The sequence below is a fragment of the Mustela nigripes genome, chromosome 3 (assembly GCF_022355385.1).
Source record: "Mustela nigripes isolate SB6536 chromosome 3, MUSNIG.SB6536, whole genome shotgun sequence".
NCBI classification, from domain to species: Eukaryota; Metazoa; Chordata; class Mammalia; order Carnivora; family Mustelidae; genus Mustela; species Mustela nigripes.
The window spans coordinates 26455420-26473565 of NC_081559.1; the positions used below are offsets into that span (position 1 = coordinate 26455420).

An 18146-nucleotide genomic window follows, 5' to 3' on the forward strand; every position below is an offset into this window, starting at 1 on the left:
GCCTTATTTCCCAAATCCAGACATCTTTGCTCTTTGTCATGCTTGGCTCCAGGTAATACTGTAAAGCCCTGTTATGATTACATTACTCTCGTGCTCAAAATTCTTCAAGGATAAAAAGATAAAAACATGTCTTTGGTTCTTGCATTTCAAGTACGCCACGACTGGCCTCCAACTTTCCAGCATATCTTGTTGGCCCTCTGCTACAGACAACTGGTCTACTAACGAGCCTCAAAATGCATCCATTCATACCCACCGTCACCTTCCAGAACTCTCTCAGTCCAAGATGCCCTTCCTTCCTCTTCCTCTTACACGAACGGCTTCTCGAGTCCCCATCCAGGGCCCTGCCATCCTCATGTACAGTCAGTCTTTCCCATTTTCTCCCAGCCCTGCTTCCAAATCGAAACTCCCGTGGGCCTTGGTCTCGGCTTCCATACTGGACTTTTTCTTTCAGGAGTCCACCTTGTCTCTCCAGTGAGGTAGGGGTTGTGTAGAACCTCAGAACCCGATGTACGGCATTCCATGCACATTTGCGGGTCTTGCTGAAGAGGAGATAGAAAGTCCCAGTCAGTTCTGAAGAAGTCACATACTGGCCTCTCTGGCGGGTGAAGATTGAAGACCCCTTTCTCACACAGACAGCGGGCACACAGTTTGTGGTGGTGCAGTGTGTGTGTGTAGGCTCCCACCTCGGTTTATTCCAGGAGAGTCTGCCCTCAGCCTATTTTCTAGAACATTCCTCTGGAGTCTTTGGGAAGGGTGAGCCCTCTATTATCTTTGGACAGATAAGGGCAGAAAGGCCCCAAGGGGAAAAGCTGTTTGTCCCAGGCTGCTGGGCCGATAAGTGGCAGAGTCAGGATGAGAAGTCACGTCTCCGGCGTGTCTCAATCCAGGGAGTTTTCTTGCCGGCCTGGATGGAAATTCAACTTTATCTCACACAGGAGGAAATGGGAGAGACCACAGTCTCTAGAAAAACAGCACAGTTTGGGAGGTACCCGGTCTGCCAGTTACAAACTCTTCGACCTTGGGCAAATAGTTTCTTGAACATCGGTTTCCTCGTGCATAAAAATAGGCATAATAATGTCTCCCTCAAACAGGAGACTTTGAGAATTAAATCAGATGACATGTAGAATATTACTCTGGGAGCAGACCTAGTGTGGTGCCAAGAGCACAGGCTTGATTTTGAGTCTGACTCTGTGAGGATTGGTGGTGTCACCTAGAGGAGTGACCTGACCTCTGTGGGGAAGACCTTGATCTCTCTATAGGTAAAAGAGAGGCAATAATTGCACTCTTTTCATGGAATTAAAGAAGAAAAGGCGTATATGGCTCTCAGCACATTGTCTGGCACATACCAGACACCCAAGGATCCTTAGTTTCCTTCACAAGCAAATACTGTAAACACAATAATGGGAACCACATTGTAACTATTAGAGAGAGAGAGAGAGAGAGAGAGAGAGAGATATGTTTTCTGGGACGTTAGAACATTTTAGGCAACCACTGTTACTAATTACCAGTTCTGTGCTGTTAATTGCGTTAGTGTTTCTCTCCTGCACTAACCAGCGAGAGCCGCCCCACTGCGGGTTCATTTCTATTCATCTTTGTTTTCCCAGCGACGGAGGGCAGTACTGGGTGCACAGTGATCAAAAAAGTTTGCTCATCATTGTCATAAGTCGGCTCTTTAGGAAGGAAAAAAAAAAAAGGAAGGAAAAGGTAATACAAAGCAGCATGAATATTTACTTGTTGGAACCGAAGTATGAATGATAAAATCCTGGAATGTGTTCTGTGTCTCAGGTACTGTCCTGAATACATGATGATGTGTTTAATGCTCGCTACAAAGCCTATGAAGCATGTACTATTATCATACCCATTTTATGGAGCAAGAAACCGAGGCACAGAGAGGTTAAGAAACTTACTGGAGGTCATGGAACTATGGAGTAGTAAAACCAGGATTGGAGTACAGGCAGTTGAGCCATATAGAGCCTGGTCTTTTGTCCCCTGTACTATTATTCTTCCCTTCCCTCTGGACAAGCCTCAGGGGTGAGGATTAAATGAATGTAAAAACCCAATGCCCCCTACAGAGCGGACACCGGAAATCATTAGCTCCTTCCAGAAAGTCCTACCTACTCTCAGGTCGCTCAATCCCCCAGAGATCTGCACTTGGTGAGCTAGGAAGGCAAGCAAGATTAGTTTTGTCAGAAGTGTTTGCAGTAATAATAGAATTTCCTTTAAAAAAGAGCATTTGTGCTGATGAATTAACTGAACTCCCCTTGTCTTCCCACCTCCAGCCTGGTTTTTGCACCAGTCCCAGTCTCTCCGATGGTCAGATGAGCTGCTGGAGAGGAGGCTGACTGGATCGTGTCTCAGTAATCTTTCCATTTCCTGCCGTGCCTAGGACAGTGCTTGGCATGGATGAAGCGTTCCATAAATAGTTGCGGAGTTTTTGAACTAAATTAAATCTTCGCAGTGGAAAAACAAGAATGAAGTAGCCCATGAAAAATCAGAAAGCAATCTGTAACATCGCGATGCCCATGATTTAAGAGATGCTACGCCTCCTTTTCATTAGGCAAAGAATACACGTTCCTGGCGGAAAAATGAGAAAATACAGATAAGCAAGGAGAAAATTGTTGACATTGCGTATGGTTCCACGATTAACATTTTGTTTCCTTCTGCTTCTCTTTTTTTGCTTTGTCTCTGCCCACTGCTGGTCGCACACTCTGTTCAGTGAAAAATGCCCAGGACCTATTTCCTGGCCATTGTTTCCCTTGAGTTTATATAGCTTTACTTTGCCCTCACCTGAGTAATGGGGCATTTTTGCTATTAATGTTTATTGTAGAAAATTTGGAAAATTAAAAACTTGGGAATAAAAACACAGGAATAAAACTTAATCCCAGCACCCAATTAATGTCTGAACCTCTCTCTGTCTCTCTCTCTCTCTCATGCACACACACACACACACCACAAAATTGTAACTATATACATAGTTTTCTATCCTGCTTGTTAAGGAAAAAAGTTTCTCACATTTATTCAGTGAGGATTTGTTTTCTGATGTTTTCCAGCATTCTGCAAAAGTAGGACTCTCCACGCTTGCTGTTCCATTAGCTGGACGCTTACCATATGCATTCTTTAAGTGCTATAGGCTGTTTTGTGGCAGGCAAACTCTTAAAAGCTCAAGGTTCAAAGGATGATTCCCTTATGGGCAAACATTTTCTTCTTTTTTAAACAATTTTACTGAAGGAGGATTCACATACCGTGCTGCTCACCCCCTAGTAAGTCTGGTAACTTAGTAAATGTATACAGTTGTGCAGTCTTCTCTGCAACTTTTCAAATAATTTCATGTCCCCTAGTGGGAACATGGAATTTTGATAAGCACTTTCAATAGACTGAAGAGTAGAGTGGTCTGGGGACTAGAACCATCTTTGTGCAAACCCAGACCCCACGGACGGTCACCTCTTCTCCCCAGCAAGTTAGGGCAGCCTGTGCCAAGGCTGGGAGGCAGGAACCCTGGTTACCTCCTTCATTTTCCAGAGTCCCAGTCAGGAAGGCAGAACTTCCCTTGCCTTGATTTGTCAGATACTTTTAATTTTTGCAACCACCATTCATTTCCTCTCCTCTTTCTTGTCTCCACCATCTCCCTCCCCCGTCCACGGACGCTGGTAGGTTGCAGCAGCGCATCAATCTGGCATCTCTGAGCATCTGACCATTTAGACATCAGCTGCCTTTTCTCTTGCCTCCATGCAGTCTGGTCTTCACTTTGCCACCAGAGGGATCCTGGTCCAAACCTAATTAGAGCTGGTCACTCCCCCGCTCAAAACCTTCGCTGGTTTTTCATCACACCTGGAATAAAATGCAGACTCCTTGGCCTGGCCTTTAGGATACCTGCCCAGTCTGATCACGCTTCTCAGCCACACTGGTCTTGCTGGTCCTAGAACATACCATACTTCTTCTACCCCAGGGCCTTTGTACTCGCTGCTCCTGCTACCTCATTTCCTTACTTTCTCCTTTTATTTGGTCCTTGTTCGAATGCTACCTCCTTTGAGAAGCCTTCTCTGCTTGCTTTGTATTAAAATAGCCTGACCCTTCTCCCCACCATCACTCCCTACCATTCTACCTTGCTTGCAGTGTTCCCTCTTTGTAGTAGCATGACTCACAGTTCTAGTTTAAGGGCAAAGATCCGTCGCATGAGTGAATGATAAATGAACACACAATTTGCTTTGACTTACGGAGTCATACCGTGAAAAGCAGCATCTAGGGGATCTGAATAAGTGATGGAGTGTGTACAAAGAAAACTGTGAATCCTTGTGGGGAGAAGGCGGTCTCTGGTGTCTTGGAGTCTGGCTCCAAATCCACACCTATTAGCTATTTTCATCTGTCATTAGGGGCTATTAATAATGCCTACCTCTGGGGCTTTGTGAAGACTCAAGGCCCTAAGGTAGGTAAAATACCACATGTAGGACACATTTTAAGAAACTGGCTATTAACTTTTTTTAAACTGCATTTTTTTTTTTTAAGTAAGCTCTAGGCCCCGTGTGGGACTTGAACTCATGACCCTGAGATCAAGAGCTACATGCTCCACTGACTGAGCCAGGCACCCCAGCTGTTAGCTTCTATTTTCTTTTTTTAAGATTTTATTCATTTATTTGGGGGTGTGGGGAGCAAGTCTGAGTGGGAGAGGGGGTGCAGAGGGAGAGAGAGAAGCAGGCTCCTCACCAGGCAGGGGGCTCCATGCCCTGAGGATCACGCCCTGAGCTGAAGGCAGACACTCAACCAACGGATCCACCCAGGTGCTCCCCAACTCTTTATCATCATCATCATCATCACCATCATCTCCATCACTAGACTTGCTAAGTGAAGGATCTAGAATCTTGAAAATGCCTCATGAGAAGCTGCTTTGGCATCACGCAAAGAGTCACGTGGGACCACGGTGGTATGCCTCTATAGTGCAGGACAGTGGTTCTCAAAGTCCGTTCCCTGGGTCAGCCTCACTGGCATCAGCTGGTAGCATGTCAGAAGCAATAGTCCCTCAGGGGCCCCTGGCTGGCTCAGTCCATGGAGCGTGTGACTCTTGCTCTTAGGCTACTGAGTTCAAGTACCTTAAGTACCCAAGAGCTCAGGGCTGAGTTTTTTTTTTTTTTTTCTAGTGTTCCAAGATTTATTATTTATGCACCTCATCCAGTGCTCCATGCAATCCATGCCCTCCTTAATACCCGCACCACGCCCTCCCAACCCCCATCCCCCTCCCTTCCAAAACCTTCACTTTGTCTCTGAGTCCACAGTCTCTCATAGTTTGTCTCCCCTTCCAATTTCCCCCAACTCCCTTCTCCTCTCCATCTCCCAATGTCCTCCGTGATATTCCTTATGCTCCTCAAGTAAGTGAAACCATATGATAATTGACTCTCTGCTTGACTTATTTCACTCAGCATAATCTCCTCCAGTCCCGTCCATGCTGATACAAAAGTTGGGTATTCATCCTTTCTGATGAAGGCATAATATTCCATAGTGTATATGGACCATATCTTCTTTATCCATTCATCCGTTGAAGGGCATCTTGGCTCTTTCCACAGTTTGGTGACTGTGGCCATTGCTGCTATGAACTTTGGGGTACAGATGGCCCTTCTTCTCACTACATCTGTATCTTTGGGGTAAATACCCAGTAGTGCAATTGCATGGTCATAGGGAAGCTCTATTTTTAATTTCTTAAGGAATCTCCACACTGTTTTCCAAAGTAGCTGTGCCAATCATGGCTGAGTTCTAAGCCATGTTAGGCTTATAGCTTACTGGAAAAAAGAAAAAGAAATGCAGTTCCTCAGTCCACAGTCCAGACTTACAGACTCAGCAACTCTGGGCTGAAGCCCGGCAACCTGTGTCTTCATAAGCCCTTTGTGGGGGATTTGGAAGCCCTCTTAAGTCTGAGAGCCTCTTGGAGGAGGCAGAAAACCCGCCGAGACGGGGTTGAGTCAGGCGTGCAGAGGTTCTTGCTTGGCGCGTGTGATGGTAGAATATTTTGAAATTAGTTGTCAGCATTTAATATTTGGGAGATTTCACACACAATCTCAGATCTCCAGCTTCTCTGTGGGCAGGAGTGGAATAGCAGCTGCCTTTTGAGACAAAGAGAGCGTCCTACTCCTTGGCACACCCGCAAACCCCCCCCCCCCCCCGTACCTGTCTGGCCCCTGGCAACACCTGTACGGGCACCAAGTATCTGTAAAGGGTGTTAGACGCCGCTCAGTGGAAGGGCCACCTTGTAGAGGTAAGCAAGCAGAACCCCGGAAGGGACGTGGCATGGGTGCCCATCCTCACCGAGCCCAGAGGGCAGGATGAGAGGACGCTGGCTCACATGGGCTTTCTGGGCTGGAGAATGGAATCTGACCGGGAAGTTCCCCTCCCCCGTCCCCCAATCCATCCCAGACCTGTCCCAGGTCTGAGGCTCAGATGCTTCCCAGGGGCAGACTCCGGATGATACAGACCCTTTCCGGGGTTTCAGTGTGGGGAGAGAGTAGGAGAGAGTGGGAGAGCTGTGGAGCAGGTCTGCGGGCTTTCTCAGCTCTCCGTCGGGGGGGAGCACGGGTGGGAGGGAGGGGGGTCCACGAAGGGTTTGCAGAGACCCCGCTCGCACACCAGGCTTTAGCCTGCCTGAGAGGCCCACGCAGGAAGGAGCAAAGCCCGGGGAGCCACGGCCCTGGTCAGGCAGGCTGCAGCCACCCAGAGTATGTACTTCACTGAGGAAGGCCGGCGGTGGCTCCCAGGCGTCCAGTGTAAGCCCTCCTGCGGACTCTGCGGGGGCCTGGCGGGCCCAGAGATCTGGCACCCAAGAGGCCAGGCTTCCGGCATTTTCCAGCTCTTCTCAGACCTACCCCTCCTCAGACCTCCTGTCCTCAAGTTTGCCTTGGCAGGGTACCTCTTTAACTCCTAATGGTCTCGGGGACCCTTTCTGCCCTGTTTTCTTTACAGTTCTTTCCATCCTCTTGATCCTGCCTCCAGATGAACCCCACTCACTGCCCCTGAGAAGTGGCCCCAGACCACTACCTTTACTCCTCTCTGCCTCCTTCAGTTTCCCTTCCAGCCCCTGATTATACAAAGGCCAAACCTCCATCACCGCCCCTTCCCCCTCCCACCCAGGGGCTGCCAATACGTGCAGAAGACGTGGCCGTCTTCCACCCATCCGTCCCCCAAAGCACCTTTCGGGAACCTGCATTGGGGAGGGACTTGGGAGGGGACAACAGGGAACACTGAGGGAGCAGGGAGGGAGAGGAATTTTTCTGGGATGCTGAGGAGGCAGGGGAGGGAAAGGAGGGGTGAATGTGTTTGTGGAGGAGAGAGTGCGTGGCCTTCATTAGGGGGTTGGGTCGAAAGGAGCAAGGGTGTTCAACAGCATGAAGGGTATTATGAGAGATGATGATTTACCCTAAAACAGAGGTTTCGAATTTTTTGACCATGCGAGATTCATTTTACATCACAACATAGCCCCCGAGGCTTTGCGCCCCCCCACCCACCCACAAGTGAGAGTCTGACTTCTGGGAAAAATGCTTACCCTCAGCATGTGTGATACACTAATAGTTTCTATTCCTTTCCTCCTTTTTGCCTACATGCTTGTCTTTTGTTGTGTAATTAGCATAAATATTTCTTTAACCCGTATCATAGTATACCCATCAAGTGACCTCACCCCCTGTTAGTGGTTCGGAACCTGTAGGCTAAGAAGCAGTGACCGGAAGAGAGGTGAGCGTGAACGTGTTCCTGGTTGTAAGTTTGTCAAGTGTGATTAGTAAATACTGGTGATAAGGAACGATGGCTAATAGGCATGTTTCCCGGCAGTACCTTACTCAGCCTAACAAATCCAGGAAGTCCTGTTGTGATTTCCATTTTACACGTGAACAGAGCGTTTGTAGAACTTGGTTCAAGTGGGTCCCCGTTGGAGTCACCCTGGCAGCTTGACACCAGAACCGTGTTCAGAGGTCACCAGACATGAAGCCGAGGAATGTCAGGAGGACAGAACAGGAGGAATCACAGAGCAAAGACAGAGAGCACAGAGGCCAGATGCTCACTGCACAATGAAGACCCAAGGCGCAGAGCTTGGGGGAACCCAGGAGTTCTGGGCAACGACACCTGTTCTCTTCCTCCAGTGAGGTTATGCGAATCCCAGACAGGTAGACACGCATCGGTGATGGCCTTCTGCAGATTCTTGTGATCAACATCATGAGTTCCTGGAGAAGGGGGTATGTGTCCAGTTCTGCTCTGCTGTCCCTCAGCTTCAAGGACCAGGCTGTCCACATTATCCATCCACGGTCGGTGTCACCTAGACCACCCATGTCCTGTTCATCACCAGCTGTCTTGTCATTTCTCTGCTAGTCTTCTCTAGTTTCTTTCTATCTTGGGTCTCAGCTCATTCTCATTGCCTTTTATACATTGCCTGACCCACTAGACCGTAAGCCCCCGAAGAACGTGAAGTTGTCTGCTGCGCTTACGGCCCTGCACTCGGCTGTTGTGGATTGTGCCTCTCTCATAAGCTGACATCGGATAAAGGACATGAATAGACAGTGGGGACCCAGCTGCAAGACGGGAACCAGACCCTCCACTTCCCAGCTGAAGCACGCCTCCTCGATTCCCAGCTCGGGGACACTCACAAACGTGCCCTTGTCCGCTGCCTTAACAGCAAAGCAGTAACTCCGGGCCCCTGGAGGGCCCGCGGATCAGCGGGGGGAGAGCAAGGACCTCAGACTGCTGGCCTGATGGAGGTGTGGGGCTCCCTTGCAGCAGATTATAATGAGATCAGCGTTGTTGGGCCTGGCCCATCCAGCCTTCTTGGGGCATTTAAAATAACTGCACGTTTGCTCTCAATCCTTCCCTCGCCCTTGCATTTCTGAGGCTCCTAAACCCACCAGCTTCTAGGAGTTTTGGCTTTTGGGAGAAACTGGTGGGTCACTGGGGTGGGGGGGTGGGCAAGCCGGACCATTTCTCTTCTCTCGCATCCCCTTCGTCCCGCAGCTCCCGCAGCAGCTGGTAAGTCTCCTCTGTGGGCCTCCCCCAGCTGCACCCCCTCCTTCTGGGCAGTCCCCTGGGTCATTTGAACTCCTGCTGGGTGTAGGGTGGCCAGATTCAATAAAGGGCACCGGCTAAATGTGAATTCCAGATAAACTGAATACAATTCTATATTCAATTGTTTCTATTATGGAAAAATACATGTAATACGCAATGTACCACTTTAATCATGTTGAAGTGTAGGGTTCTGTGGCATTTCATACATTAGAGACCATCATTTTTGTACCCTGAATTATTTATTGATCAGAAATTGGAATTGAAGTATTGTGCGGCAACTCTCTCCACTCCTCATGCTCCCTCTGGCCCCAAGAGGCTTTCTAGCACCTCTGTAACCAATTTCCTCCTTTCAAGTCTCTGAATGGAAGACCCAGAGTGGCCTCCTCCCTGCCCTACTGATAGACTGTGAGAAATAGCCACTGCCCAGTCCCCAAGGGATCAAAGTAAAGTCCCGGGGATGAGGGTAGGGGTGGGGGTGGGGGGGGCAGCTGAGCTGTTCTGAGTGCCGTCTGGTCTCCCCAGTCCTGCTCTATCATCCGCTCCATTTTCCTCAGCAGCTCTTAGTCCTCCTCTGTTCCAGAAACGGCCAGGTGTTTTTTAATTCCCAGGTGCAGGATCACCCCACTGCTGTGGGTAATTGGTTCCATGTGTCTGTCTGCCTTTGTCCCCCCGCCCTTCCCCCCACCCCTCCCCCCTGCCGTCAGCCCGCCTTCCGCCCACCTGCCTTCCTTCCCCGCAGTCCTCCTCTGCTGAGCCCTTCCTGTTGCACGTCTGGCACGTCCCCTGCGTCTGCAGGCTCTCCTGCTCCCTCCCTGCCCCCTTTCAGGACATGACAAAGGAAAGAAAAGGGTGGCTCTTGGTGCATTCACGACTTTTATTAATGAATGCGTGAACAGAAACAGCTGGTCCTGCAGACATTTCTGCTGAGCTGGGGTGTTGTAAAAAGAGATGGAATCCTCGCTAGCATTTTGGCTTGGGAGGACACCTTTGGAGCTAACTAATACCCCTCCTGTACAATACAGGGGACCTCTCCCTAAGTCACCCCAACCAGGAACCCAGAGCCAAGTGTCTCATGAATTCTTAATGCTGGGCCAAATGGTGGAGATTCACAATTCAGCCTTTGGAATCCAGACAAGTGATTTTTTTTTTTTTTTTCCCTGCGCCCGGCTCAGTCTTTCACCTCCTCAGCACACCAGTAAGTGTATAGTGAGGTGGATTAGCACTGCTCAAAGTGTGCATACCCCGCGCTGCTCAGAGCTGTGAAGAGATCGAGGTAGAAACCCAGAGGAAGCATCAGAAACTCCCAGAGCAATTTGCCATGGCTGCACTATCCAAACATGTGACTGTTTTCCCAGTAATTCATTTTATTACTGGTATTTTACAGAAGTGTCAGTCTCTGATGAAGTGGGGACAGCTGGTCTTTTGCCAGAGGCAACTTGTGGAAGCCCTATTATGGAGCACAAACTCTGGAGCAGAAGTCTGGGTCGGAAAGGACCACAAGCTCTAAGGCATGGGACTTAACCTCTCCGTGTGAATCTCAGCTTCTCCTCTGTCAAGGCTGCACAAGAATGGCGCCTATCTTGTGGGACTGTTGGGAAAATTCTGTGAGTTCTAGCCTGGGAGTGCCTGGCCCATGGGTAGCCTGGCACGTGTGGCAGCTGTTCCTCGTTCTTGGATACTTCTTGGTTTGAGCTGAGTTAAACCACCACGATCATTGGTCACCGACCCCCTTTCTAGAGATCTCTGAGGACCTATCTCTATTCCCACTCTTTGTTTGCTCTTACAGTAATTACTGAACTTAGAGTTCTCTTCCTAGATATGGGGACGTTTCTGTCCTTACCTTAGATCACAGGATGACACATAACACCGGGGCGGGGGTCAGATGGGAGCAGGCGGTCCGTAACCGGGGATGGTCGGGGAGACGGGGATCTCACACTTGACTTCCCAGCTACATCAAACACTAGCTAGTCCCACAGTGCCCTAAGCTGTGTCTACCTCCCTGCCTTTCCATATATGGTACCAATGGTCTGGAAAGCTTTTCCCAACCTAATGGACTCTTATCTGCCTCTAGACTCAGTTCCCGAGTCTTACCACCTCCAAGCAGCCCTTCCCATGCTTAGGCATGTGCCCTGCCACGTTGCCCTGGAGATCTTTAGCATTCCTCCCACCCCTCATCCCACAAAGCCTTCCTGCTTTGTTAGTGTGGCAGGACTTTAAAGGACAAGAACTGCATGAGTCCCGTTCATTTTCATATGCCCAGAGCTTGTTTTTGGAGTCTAATCCGTGCATGATGAGGAGGCAAATAAGAGAAGGAATGCTTCTTACGTCTTCCATGAGCAAGTGACTTCTGCAGCCAGACCTGTGCTTTTCTAAGGACAAGGAGAGGAGGTAGCTGGGACAGAACCCTCAGATACACCGCTCCCAGCTTTGTGAGGTTGGAGGGTTTCTGCTCAGCAGCTTTTCTAGAGATGCGCTTGGTAGTGGCTCACCTTGCTCATCTCTTCTCTGGACTTCGCATTGTCACGGCTTCTGTTTCTCATCACAGGTGCAGTGACCATCTGATCTGGACTGTCTGAGGGCAAACATTCTGTCTTGTCCCCAAACGATGTGAGATCGTTGAGCCCAACAGTCAAGAAAGAATTCTGGAGACATTTAACGGTGTGAGAAGGTGTTCGTTAACACAGGGACAGGACCCGGGTGCAGCAAGAGCTGCATTGTGATTGTGACGAGTGACTTATTACATAGGGGGTTTCCATCCTCTGGAGGAGAAGGTGATGTCAGGGCTTCGGGAAATTGAGTCTGTAGGTTTCTGGAGGTTTGGTTATTGTTAAGATTGTGTTTTTCTTGGAAATCATGAAGACAGTGACACAGTCAAGTGGAGTTTTGTGTCCTACATGAGTGCGATCTTTATCCGTTGACCATTTGTAGTCCCCCCACCCCCACTTAGGCTGTCACTGGTGCCTGAGGAGGTTCCAGGTACACAGTCCACCTTAAGGCAGGTTGTGGTTTGCAGGTGTCAGCTCTGTGTCTTGCCCTCAGCGTGCCTTTTGCTCTCTCATCCCCCCCCTAACTGTGAACAATCCTGACCCTTAAATTTTAAAGGTTATTGACATCAGAAGCTTTCATTTTCTGTAGCTTCTTCCTACTGACTAGAGGTGTAGAGATGTCCTCACCTGTGGGTCAGCGTTGGTCAGTTGGGGAGCACCTATGGGAGTGACGCAAGGTGGAGGCAGCTGAGTCTAATGTGGGCAGCAAAGAAGTGTCTCCACGTGATAAGTACCATCTTTACCGTCATTCAGTGGGGACGTTGAGATCTTCAATAGGTTCACAAGAGGAAGAAGTCATGTTAGTTTGCTCATGGGTTTCCTGTGAAGGAGGTACAGGTTTTGTTCTGGATATATGAGTCCAGGAAGAGGGTCACTCTGATTTTACTTTGGTGGGAGTATATAATATGACGTGATATGGACCTTTCCATTTTGGATTTAAGTCTCCCGTTGTGCTGGATTTCCAGTCTTTTAAATAAACCATGTCTCCGGGGCTCTTGTGGGGTCGACTTTCAGTTATCCTTGGGTTGGCATTTGGGAGCATGTGATCATTCTATTCATTAAGTGACTTATGAATTAAATGAGCTTCGAGTGAATCACTTCATCAAGTATTATAATCTTCATCCAATAACAGGTCCTCTGTAAGAAATGGGCTGAGTCCTAGAGGTTGTGCTAGAGTTGTCCTGACCCTGAGAAGTCCTACTGGCAAGAGAGTGACCCAGTTTTCCTGGGCCTCTAGGACTAAGTGTAATAAGGTGTCATTTTAAATTGTGAGTGACTTTCTCTACCTTTCCAGAGGATTGTGGGCGCCAGGCTGAATGTAGAAAATATTTAATTCTCAAAGCATGTGCTATTTGTTGAGTGCTGTGAAAGAAGGACCCTTGTCACTTTGAAGGGATCGTCGAAGGCCAAACCTAGGAATAACTTCTAACAAGACTTTGGTTATTTCCATGGCTCTTTCATTTCTATGTGGAAGGACCTCGCTCCAGCTAGTGAAAGTATCCACAGATACTAGTAGGGACTTCTAACCTTTGCAAGGAGGCATTTGTGTGAAATCGAGCCACAGGTCCTCTCCTGGATGGATATGTTCCCTGCCTTTGGACTACTTTCAGAAGTGGGATTGTGGGTTGGGGAGGGGTTAGGGGACTGCACCTTCCAGATTTCTTGTGCACAAACAATGTAGGATCGGTGGAACAGTCTTACTGTAGTTGTTAAGTTCCTTCCACCAGATATATGTTTGATTAAATGTTTTAAAGCTTTTCTGCTCAAATGAGTAGCCTGGTGTATTAACTTCCATTGGATATTTTGAGGCATAAAGATTTCCCCTTCATCATTAAGAAGACAGTCCTGTGTATTTTTTGAATTTCCTCTTTCCTGGGCTGTGTGAATTTTGTGGTGTGAGTAGACTGGGGGAATGGACTTTACTGGAGTCAAGACTGGTATAAGACCCAATATTTGTTTATTTTTGGTGCTGCCTGCTTGGCGGCATGGTCTGCCAAATTGTTTCCCTTACATTCCGAGGTCATGTCCTTTGATGTCCTCTGAGGTGAGTGCCAGCTACCTCTGGAGGTCAGGCTTCAGCCTCAAGGAGAGCAACAATTTCAGGCCCATATTTAACTGGAGGCTTATGGCTTGATTGTAATCTCCTTTCTCTCCAAATTGCCCCATGGGTATGTGTCTGCAGGAAAGTGTATTTGGAGTCAGTATAAATATTAATTTTTAGGCCTTTTGTCAACTGAAGAGCACAGGTAAGTGCTATTAATTCAGCCTTGTGAGCAGAAGTATTTATTGGAAGTATTTATTGGAAGGGCTTTTGCCTCAATGATCTTAAACTAACTAGAGCATATCTTGCTTTTCTTTTTCCCGTATCCACGAAGCTACTGCTATCAGTAAACTAACTGTCATCTGCATTTTCTTTACAAAAAAGAAATTAATTAATTAGTTAATTTACAAGAGAGAGCATGTGTGAATGGGGGAGGAGCAGAGGGAAAAGGAATCCCAATTCAACTCAGGCAAAGCATGGAGCCTGATGCGGGGCTTGATCCCATGACCCCCAGACTACAACCTGAGCCGAAAGCAAGAGTCAGACGCTTAACTGACTAAACCACCCAGGCATCCCTTGTCTGCATTTTCAATAGGGGTATCTTTTAAGTCTGCTCCGCTAGAATAAATAAGATTGGTAATTTCTTTTTTTTGTTGTTGTTTATTTGACAGACAGAGATCACAAGTAGGCAGAGAGGCAGGCAGAGAGAGAGGGAAGCAGGCTCCCCGCTAGCAGAGAACCCGATGCGGGGCTCGATCCCAGGACCCTGAGATGATGACCTGAGCTGAAGGCAGAGGCTTTAACCCACTGAGCCACCCAGGCACCCCAAGATTGGTAATTTCTGAGCAGTCATGTTCTAACATGGATGTATGACGGTCAGGTCCAGGTATGAGGGAGCTGGGTTTAAAGTCTCACAGGCTTTAAGCATCATTTCAGTTGTGTCGAAAAGCATAGCCTGGTGTTGAGTAAGTCGGTCTCCTGTGATCCATTGGTGGCCTTTGGTCTCTAGGACACTTCGAACCTGACGTGGAGCCATCACTGTCAAAGACAGTCCCATAGTAACTTTTGAAGCTTTTTTTTTCGACCTGGAGGATTGTGGCAGCCATGGCTCAAAAGGCTGGCCACTCCTGAGCTGTGCTATCAAGTGACTTTGAAAAATGGCCCACTGGAGTTGTTTCATTTCCTAATTTCCAGGTAAGAACTCCCAAAGCTGCTACATATAAAGTGAAAGGTTTTTCTGAATTTGGTAAAGTCAAGCCCAAAGCTAACAAAAGTTTAGCCTTTAATGTCTGAAAGGCTGTCTGCTGGGCTTTAGTTCAGAGTACAGGTTCTTCATTGGGACCTTTAATTGAACCATAGAATGGTTTGGCTAAGAGCCCAAATCCAGGAATCCACAAAGGGAAACACCTGCCATACCTAGGAAAGTATGGACTTTTGTAGCTAGGGGTCTAAGATCTAATATAGCATTTTTCCCATCAAGAGATGGGGTACGGTGACCTGGTGTTAGCTCATATCCCAAATATTGCAATTTCTGTTTAGATATTTATACTTTTTTTTCCTTAAGAACACGTTTTTTAAAAAAGATTTTATTTATTCATTTGACGGGGGGAGAGAGAGAGAGAGATCACAAGCAGACAGAGAGGCAGGCAGAAAGAGGTGGGAAGCAGGCTCCCTGCTGAGCAGAGAGCCGGATGTGAGGCTTGATCCCAGGACCCTGAGATCATGACCTGAGTCAAAGGCAGAGACTTAACCCACTGAGCCACCCAGGTGCCCGATATTTACACCTTTTTAGGGGAAACATGATACCCTCTGACTGCCAAGAAATTAAGTAAAGTTATAGAATTACTATCAGACTTTTCTTTTGTGGGACCACAGATTAAAATGTCACCCACATACTGAATTATAGTCCCCCGAGGCCAGAAGATATCACAGAGGTGTTTACCAAGTGCAGCCGGAACAGGTAAGGACTGTCTGTAAATTTCAGGGGAAGGTTGTCCAAGTTCAGTGAGAAGCTTGTGGACTTGAAGGTGAGGCCCATTCGAAAGCAAACAACGGGTGGGTTTCTTCGCTTGGAGGGATGCAAAAGGAGGCATGATTTAAATCAAGTACTGAAAGCCAGTTGGCATGGCCAGGGGCCTGGGTGAGAGGAGTATATGGATTAGGGGCGATGGGGTAAAGGGACACTCTTGCCTCCTTCCTAGAATCTTGTTCCACCTGATATTCTCCATTTGGCTTGTTTACTGGTAAAATTAGAGTGTTATAAAGAGATTGACAAGATTTTTAAAATTTATTTTTATTTTTTTAAATAAACATATAATGTATTATTTGTTTCAGGGGTACAAGTCTGTGATTCATCAGCACAACACCCAGTGCTCACCACAACATGTACCCTGTACCCTCCCCAGTGTCCATCCCCAGCCACCCCATCTCCCAGCCTGCCTCCCCTCCAGCAGCCCTCAGTTTGTTTCCTGTGATTAAGAGTCTCTTATGGTTTGTCTCCCTTTCTGGTTTCATCTTGTTTCATTTTTCCTGTCTTCCCCTATGGTCTTCTGCCTTGTTTCTTAAGTTTTGCATATCAGTGAAATCATATGATAATTGTCTCTCTTTGATTGACTTATTTAGCTTGGCATAATACTCCCTAGTTCCATCCACATTTTGCAAATGGCAAGATTTTAGTTTCTGATGGCTGCATAATATTCCGGTGTGTGTGTGTGTGTGTGTGTGTGTGTGTGTGTCTATATCTCACTTTTTTTTAAGCCATTCATCTGTTGATGGACATCTAGGTTCTTTCCATAGTTTGGCTATTGTGGACATTGCTGCTCTAAACATTCTGCTGCACATGCCCCTTTGGATCACTACATTTGTATCTTTAGGGTAAATACCCAGTAGTGCGATTACTGGGTCATATTTTTAACTTTTTGAGGAACCTCCCTACTGTTTTCCAGAGTGGCTGCACCAGCTTGCATTCCCACCAACAGTGTAGGAGGGTTCCCCTTTCTCCGTATCCTCGCCCAACACCTGTCGTTTCCTGACTTGTTAATTTCAGCCATTCTGATTGGTGTGAGGTGGTATCTCATTGTGGTTTTGATTTGTATTTCTCTGATGCCCAGTGATGTTGAGCAGTTTTTCATGTGTCTGTTGACCATTTGGATGTCTTCTTTTGCAGAAATGTCTGTTCATGTCTTCTGCCCATTTCTCAGTTGGATTATTTGTTCTTCATCAACAAGATTTTAAAACACCAGGTTTGAGAAACTTAATCAGTAAATGGTTGTAATTAGCTTTTGACACAGGTTTTAAGGGATATTGGTTTTTCTGAGAATAGTGGCTGGGCCCTTCAAGGTCACTTTCACTGGCTGGGCTTTGTGAGTCATCCTGGGACATCGCCACCCCACATTTGTGGGTTTAGTTTCTTCCAGATATTCGAAGGGTTATCAGGGTAAGGTGCTAGTTCGCCAGGTGTTAAAGAGAAAAAGACATTCTCTTCTTTAGTAAGAGCAAATCGGCTTCCCAGTTTACACATTATGTCTAGTCCAAATTACGTCTTATCCAAGTAATGGATGGGACAAGGCAGAGGACCAGAGAAGTATGAGTAACCCAGTGACTTTTGTATTCACAGGTTAAAGGCATTGCCTGGAGGCATGTTTTAGGCTCCCTTCTATGCCAAGAGTTTTATGGCTAGAAAGACAAGTTAGGCCTCCAGTGCTGAAAAAGAATAGAGTAAGTGGCTCTTACATCAGTAAGAAAATCAACAGACTTACCTTCCACATCAGGACAACCCAGGCCTCAATCATCTTGGTGTCCTAGGGAGCCAGACCTAGCCTAAGGGTCCCCATAACGGTGGATATTCCTGTTCCTGTTGGGGTGCAGGAAGGGGAGTGAGTTTCTGTCTTCCTCTCCCTTTGGAGATGAGGACAGTCTCTCCTCCAGTGTCCTTCTTTCTTCCAGATAGGACATGGCCCTGATGGAGAGCCTTTGTTCAGACCTTCTTTGCTCCATTGGTTGATTTGGCCAAATGCACAACGGAGGTCCTACCTTAATCCTTTGTCTGATGTGGGTTTTTTCTACCGTCCCTGGTTAGTGTGGTGCTGTGGGGGATTCACAGAAGTGGCAGCCCATACTTGAGCCTCTGTTGTAGCCTGCATGTTAGCTCTCTGGTTCTTTTCTTGCCTTAAGGCCATATATCTATTATTAAAGACTCCAGTAGCTTACCCTCTAAGACACCGGGTGGGGAGTGGGGTTTATAATAAGGAGGGATAACAGAGCCAGTGTCCTCTTTGTTTGGATTGGCTGGTGAGTCCTCCAGGGGCCCAGGTCTGTTGGGAGGACTGGGCCTATTTGGACAATCACAAAACAATCCATCCAGAGTGGCTTTGTCAACCTAGCTAGTGGCTAGACACATTCTACAAAAGGCTCTTATTCAGGGCCATGAAGGCCTGGACACAGAGCACCTCAGTGTTTGGCCTGTTTCCTGCAGAAGAGATCCAGCCAATAGATTGTATCACAGTTTAATGTCCCATCGATGGGCCAGTTTCCCT

The 18146-nt window shown here is 47.5% G+C and overlaps 1 long non-coding RNA gene across 1 annotated transcript; it reads left to right on the forward strand.

Annotated features, from left to right (window-relative positions):
• The first annotated feature begins 14704 nt into the window (after nucleotides 1-14704).
• LOC132012874 (uncharacterized) lies at nucleotides 14705-16291 on the forward strand. Its single transcript, XR_009402788.1, has 3 exons — nucleotides 14705-14805; nucleotides 15487-15571; nucleotides 15946-16291. It is a non-coding gene; the product is annotated as an uncharacterized LOC132012874 (long non-coding RNA).
• The last annotated feature ends 1855 nt before the right edge of the window (nucleotides 16292-18146 follow it).